Source organism: Balaenoptera ricei, chromosome 19 (assembly GCF_028023285.1).
Source record: "Balaenoptera ricei isolate mBalRic1 chromosome 19, mBalRic1.hap2, whole genome shotgun sequence".
NCBI lineage: Eukaryota > Metazoa > Chordata > Mammalia > Artiodactyla > Balaenopteridae > Balaenoptera > Balaenoptera ricei.
In genome coordinates, this window is record NC_082657.1 from 48,504,396 (window position 1) to 48,510,618 (window position 6,223).

Genomic DNA, 6,223 nt, shown 5'->3' on the forward strand with positions numbered 1-6,223 from the left:
GAGGTAGATTCCCTCTATGCCCATTTTCTGGAGAGTTTTTATATCATAAATGGGTGTTGAATTTTGTCAAAAGCTTTTTCTGCATCTATTGAGATGATCATATGGTTTTTATTCTTCATTTTGTTAATATGGTGTATCACATTGATTGATTTGCATATATTGAAGAATCCTTATATTCCTGGCATAAACCCCACTTGATCATGGTGTATGATCCTTTTAATGTGCTGTTGGATTCTGTTTGCTAGTATTTTGTTGAGGATTTTTGCATCTATGTTCATCAGTGATATTGGTCTGTAATTTTCTTTTTCTGTGATATATTTGTCTGGTTTTGGTATCAGGGTGATGGTGACCTCTTAGAACGAATTTGGGAGTCTTCCTTCCTCTGCAATTTTTTGGAAGAGTTTGAGAAGGGTACGTGTTAGCTCTTCTCTAAATGTTTGATAGAATTCAGCTGTGAAGCCATCTGGACCAGGACTTTTGTTTGTTCGAAGATTTTTGATTACAGCTTCAATTTCATTACTTGTGAAAAATCTGTTTATATTTTCTAATTCTTCCTGGTTCAGTCTTGGAAAATTGTACCTTTCCACGAATCTGTCCATTTCTTCATCATTGTTGGTTTTATTGGTGTATAGTTGTTTGTAGTAGTCTCTCTTTTTTTTTTTTTTAAATAAATTTATTTATTTATTTATTTTTGGCTGCGTTGGGTCTTCGTTGCAGTGCACGGACTTCTCATTGTGGTGGCTTCTCTTGTTGCCGAGCACTGGCTTTAGGCGCACGGGCTTCAGTAGTTGTGGCACACGGGCTTCAGTAGTTGTGGCTCGCAGGCTCTAGAGCACAGGCTCAGTAGTTGTGGCACACGGGCTTAGTTGCTCCACGGCATGTGGGATCTTCCCGGACCAGGGCTCGAACCCGTGTCCCCTGCATTGGCAGGCAGATTCTTAACCACTGTGCCACCAGGGAAGTCCTGTAGTAGTCTCTTATAATCCTTTGTATTTCTGTGGTGTCAGTTGTGATTTCTCCTTTTTCATTTCTAATTTTATTGATTTGCGTCCTCTCCCTTTTTTTCTTGATGAGTCTGGCTAAAGGCTGATCAATTTTGTTTATTTTCTCAAAGAACCAGCTTTTAGTTTTATTGATCTTTGCTATTGTTTTCTTTGTTTCTATTTCATTTTTTTCTGCTCTGATATTTATGATTTCTTTCCTTCTACTGACTTTGGGTTTTCTTTGTTCTTCTTGCTCTAGTTGCTTTAGGTGTAAGGTTAGAGTGTTTATTTGAGATTTTTCTTGTGTCTTGAGGTGAGATTAAATTGTTATAAACTTCCCTCTTAGAAATGCTTTTGCTGTGTCCCATAGGTTTTGGGTTGTTGTGTTTTTATTGTCATCTGTTTCTATGTATTTTTTTATTTCTTCTTTGATTTCTTCAGAGATCTCTTGGTTATTTAGTAGTGCACTGTTTAGCCTCCGTGTATTTGTGTTTTTTACAGTTTTTTTCCCCTGTAATTGATTTCTAATCTCATAGCATCGTGGTCAGAAAAGATGCTTGATGCGATTTCAATTTTCTTAAATTTTCCGAGGCTTGATATATGACCCAAGATGTGATCTATCCTGGAGAATGTTCCGTGTGCACTTGTGAAGAAAGTGTATTCTGCCACTTTCGGGTGGAACGTCCTATAAATATCAATTAAATCCATCTGGTCTATTGTGTCATTTAAAGCTTGTGTTTCCTTATTTTCTGTTTGGATGATCTGTTCATTGGTGTAAGTGTGGTGTTAAAGTCCCCTACTATTATTGTGTTGCTGTCGATTTCCCCTTTTATGGCTGTTAGCATTTGCCTTATGTATTGAGGTGCTCCTATGTTGGGTTCATAAATATTTATAATTGTTATAACCTCTTCTTGGATTGATCCCTTGATCATTTCGTAGTGTACTTCTTTGTCTCGTAACAGTCTTTACTGAGTTATATTGAACATAAAACAAATTGCATATATTTAATCATATAGTTTAATAAGTTTTGGCATACACCTATTAAGTCATCACTACAATCAAATTAACGTACGTGCTACAACATGGATGAACCTTGAAAAACATGCTTAGTGAGTGAAGCCAGTCACAAAGGCCATGTATTGTATGCGTCTCTTTATGTAACATGTCCAGAATAGGCAATCTGTAGAGACAGAATGTAGATTAGTGGTTGCTAGGCACTGGGATGGGGAGAATGGGGAGTGGGTATGGGGTTTTGGGGGGAAATGATGAAAATGCTCTGCAATTAGATACTTGTGATGGCTGCGTAGGTTGTGAATACTCTAAAAACTTACTGAGTTGTACAGTTTAAAGGGCAAATCTTGTGGTATGTGAATTATGTCCAATAAAGCTGTTCAAAAAAAGGGAGAAAACTACTAGTTGTAACCCATTAGTGGATTGTTCAAACAGGATTGTTTATAATTGCAAAAACATGGAAACTAACTTAATGTCCATCATTAGAAGAATGATTATAAAAATGGTTGTATTTTCTCAGAATGAAAAAGTGAAGAAGGTATTAAACTAACAAACCAGAGAAATATGTATCAATATGATGAACCTCACAATCATAGTTTGAGCAAAAAAAAAAAAAAAGATTGCCAAGGAATCTATAATATGTATAATACCAAATTAAAGTTTAAAAAAATATATAACACTACATAATTTAGTAAAAGTATAAAAAACAAGTATGGGGATCATAAACATCAGCTTCCAGGTAGTAATTTGTTGTGGAGATAACTTGTGGTATGAACTTGTAGGGAGGTGGGGAAGAGAGGAAGAATGTCATTAAGGGAGAAATTATAGAGTGCTTAAACTGTATTTGGCAATGTGTTATTTCTTAAGCTGTATGGTAGATATGTAGAAGTTTTACTTGATTTTTATTTTTAAAATATTTCAAATAATTTTTGTAGGAAAATACAAAGGACACAACAAAATGGAGGTAGAATGTGGAAGGGATATAGAAACTAAAATTTTTTTACTTATAAAAGAGCACAATATCAAATGTACAACTGAGGAAAGATAAGAACCAACCGAGAAAAGGATGTTGGGGGAGGACGAATTGCTTTCATGAGGTCATAATCATATAACTTCTTTTAAAGAAGTTGTGGTTTCTTCTGGGAATACTACCCTAATCAAAAATGTAAAGTATGATGACCTGGAAGCAATTGCACTAATGTATATTTTGGAAAGCAGTGCTACTCTCAGAAGTCAAATCAGTGCCTTCTAGGAGACTTTTGAAACTATGAAATAATCTCAGAGAGAGGAAAACAAGGATGTGGGGTTTGAGGAAAAGCCATAAGGAGATCTTTCTTACATGGCATAGGAATTTAGTTAAAAGGTTATCACCTAGTCAGGAGGTCCCCTGAGAAACAGATTACACAGCTGAAACAAAAGGGTACTTGAATGGTTTCTAGTTTATTGATATCAGGCCCCATTCTGGTTTTAGGGAATTATAAAGATTTGATCCTTGTCTTCAAAAAAGACACTAATTTATCCTAACTATACCGTCAAGCCCGTTACCTGGGAAGAGAAATTTTTGTAGGGCTTTATAGAAGTTCAGGGCGCTAGGGTCATTTAAAAATCACTATCCACAGAGATAATAAAGCAAACAGGAGGCCCAGACCTGAAGAACATGGATAGGAATTATTAGAACTTTGTACAACTTCCTAAATTTAGAGACATTTTCTGGTGTGGAATGAATTGTGTTCCCCTGAAATGTGTGTTCAGGTCTTAACCCTTGGTGTTTGTAAAAGTGATCTTGTTTGGAAACAAGGTTTTTGCAGATTTTATCCAAGTTAAGATGAGGTCATACTGGATTAGGATGGGTCCTAATCCAATGTCTGGTGTCTTTATAAGAGAAAGAAGAAGGAGATTTAGACCAAGACACAGAGAGCAAGAGAGTAGATACACACTGAGGGAAGATTCTGGCCGTGTGATGATGGAAGCAGAGATTGGAGTTATGCAGCTGCAAACCAAAGAACACAAAGGATCGCGGGCAACCACTAGAAACTAAGAAGAGGGGAAGAGGGATCCTTCTCTAGACTCTTCAGAGGGAGCATGGCCCTGCCACTACCTTGACTTCAGACTTCTAGTCTCCAGAAGTGTGAGAGAATAAATTTCTATTGTCTTAAACCTCCCAGTTTGTGTGGTAATTTGTCACCACTGTCCTAGGGAACTAATAATACATTCTGCATCTTCATTACTTTTGCTAGGCACTACCTAGTTCCCTACAGCAATTAGCAATAAAATACTTAAAATGAAAATGATTACTAGACTTGCTTGGTGGGACATAAATTAAAAGAAAAACCAAAACACTAGGTGGGTAAATTTTCTTGTTCTTGCATAAAGGAGGAAAAGGTAACCTAAAATGCCCTCTCCCACAAATATATATATATATATATATATATATATATATATATATATATATATATATATATATATATATATATATCATATAAAAGGAAAGTCCTCAGGGTCCAGAAACAATTAAGGTGCTGGGAAAAAAAAGCAATAAGCCTGTAGGCTGATTAAACTGCTATACTGAGAGTAAGGAGATATAGGTCTCAGTATTTGAGGGGCTTGAGTTTTAGAGGCATACAGCCTCAAGAGATGAGATCTTGGAGTCCTTAAGAGTCAAGTGGTTAGAAATCAGACCCCTACTGTAAAACTCTTAGAGGAAAACATAGGAAGAACACTCTTTGACATAAATCACAGCAAGATCTTTTTGATCCACCTCCTAGAGTAATGGAAATAAAAACAAAAATAAACAAATGGGACCTAATGAAACTTCAAAACTTTTGCACAGCAAAGGAAACCATAAACAAGACGAAGACAACCCTCAGAATGGGAGAAAATATTTGCAAACGAATCAACGGGCAAAGGATTAATCTCCAAAATATATAAACAACACATGCAGCTCAATATAAAAAAAAAAACCCAATCCAAAAATGGTCAGAAGACCTAAATAGACATTTCTCCAAAGAAGACATACAGATAGCCAAGAAGCACATGAAAAGCTGCTCAACATCACTAATAGAGAAATGCAAATCAAAACTACAATGAGGTATCACCTCACACCGGTTAGAATAAGCATCATCAGAAAATCTACAAACAACAAATGCTAGAGGAGGTGTGGAGAAAAGGGAACCCTCTTGCACTGTTGGTGGAATGTAAATTGATACAGCCACTATGGAGAACAGTATGGAGGTTCCTTAAAAAAACTAAAAAAAAGAATTACCATATGATCCAGCAATCCCGCTACTGGGCATGTACCCAGAGAAAACCATATTTCAAAAAGACACATGCACCCCAGTGTTCATTGCAGCACTATTTACAATAGCCAGGTCATGGAAGCAACCTAAATGCCCATCGACAGACGAATGGGTAAAGAAGACATGGTACTTATATACAATGGAATATTACCCAGCCATAAAAAGGAACAAAATTGGGTCATTTGTAGAGACGTGGATGGATCTAGAGACTGTCATACAGAGTGAAGTAAGTCAGAAAGAGAAAAACAAATATCATATATTAACGCATATATGTGGAAACTAGAAAAATGGTACAGATGAACCGCTTGCAGGGCAGAAATTGAGACACAGATGTAGAGAACAAACGTACGGACACCAAGGGGGGAAAGTGGCAGGGTGGGTGGGGGGTGTGTATGATGAATTGGGCGATTGGGATTGACATGTATACACTGATGTGTATAAAATTGATGACTAATAAGGACCTGCTGTATAAAAAAAATAAATAAAATTCAAAAGTTAAAAAAAAAGAAATCAGACCCCTGCAGTTTACCCTTTTTAATTTAATATAATTACTAATGTATTAGTAATTATAAATGTATTGATACTTACCATTTACTCTTTGTTTCATCACTTCATTCTGGTTTTTTTTCCTTTCCTTTCTTTCCTTTTGTTGGATTGATTTTTTTAAAAATTAATTTCATTTCCCTCCTCTTCTATATTCTTGATTTATCAAATCTATTATTAACTTACATTTGCTCTCATATTTTCATATTTTGCTATTACTTTGTATTTTAATTTTTAGATATTTTAAATTCCCTAAGATATTAACATTATTGTAGTTTACCTTTTTTGTGACTTTTCATTCCTTCCTGTGTCTCCTAGCTTCCATTGGTGGGATCATTTTCCTTCTGCCTGAAGAATGCCCTTCAGTATTTATTGAATGTGGATTGTTGA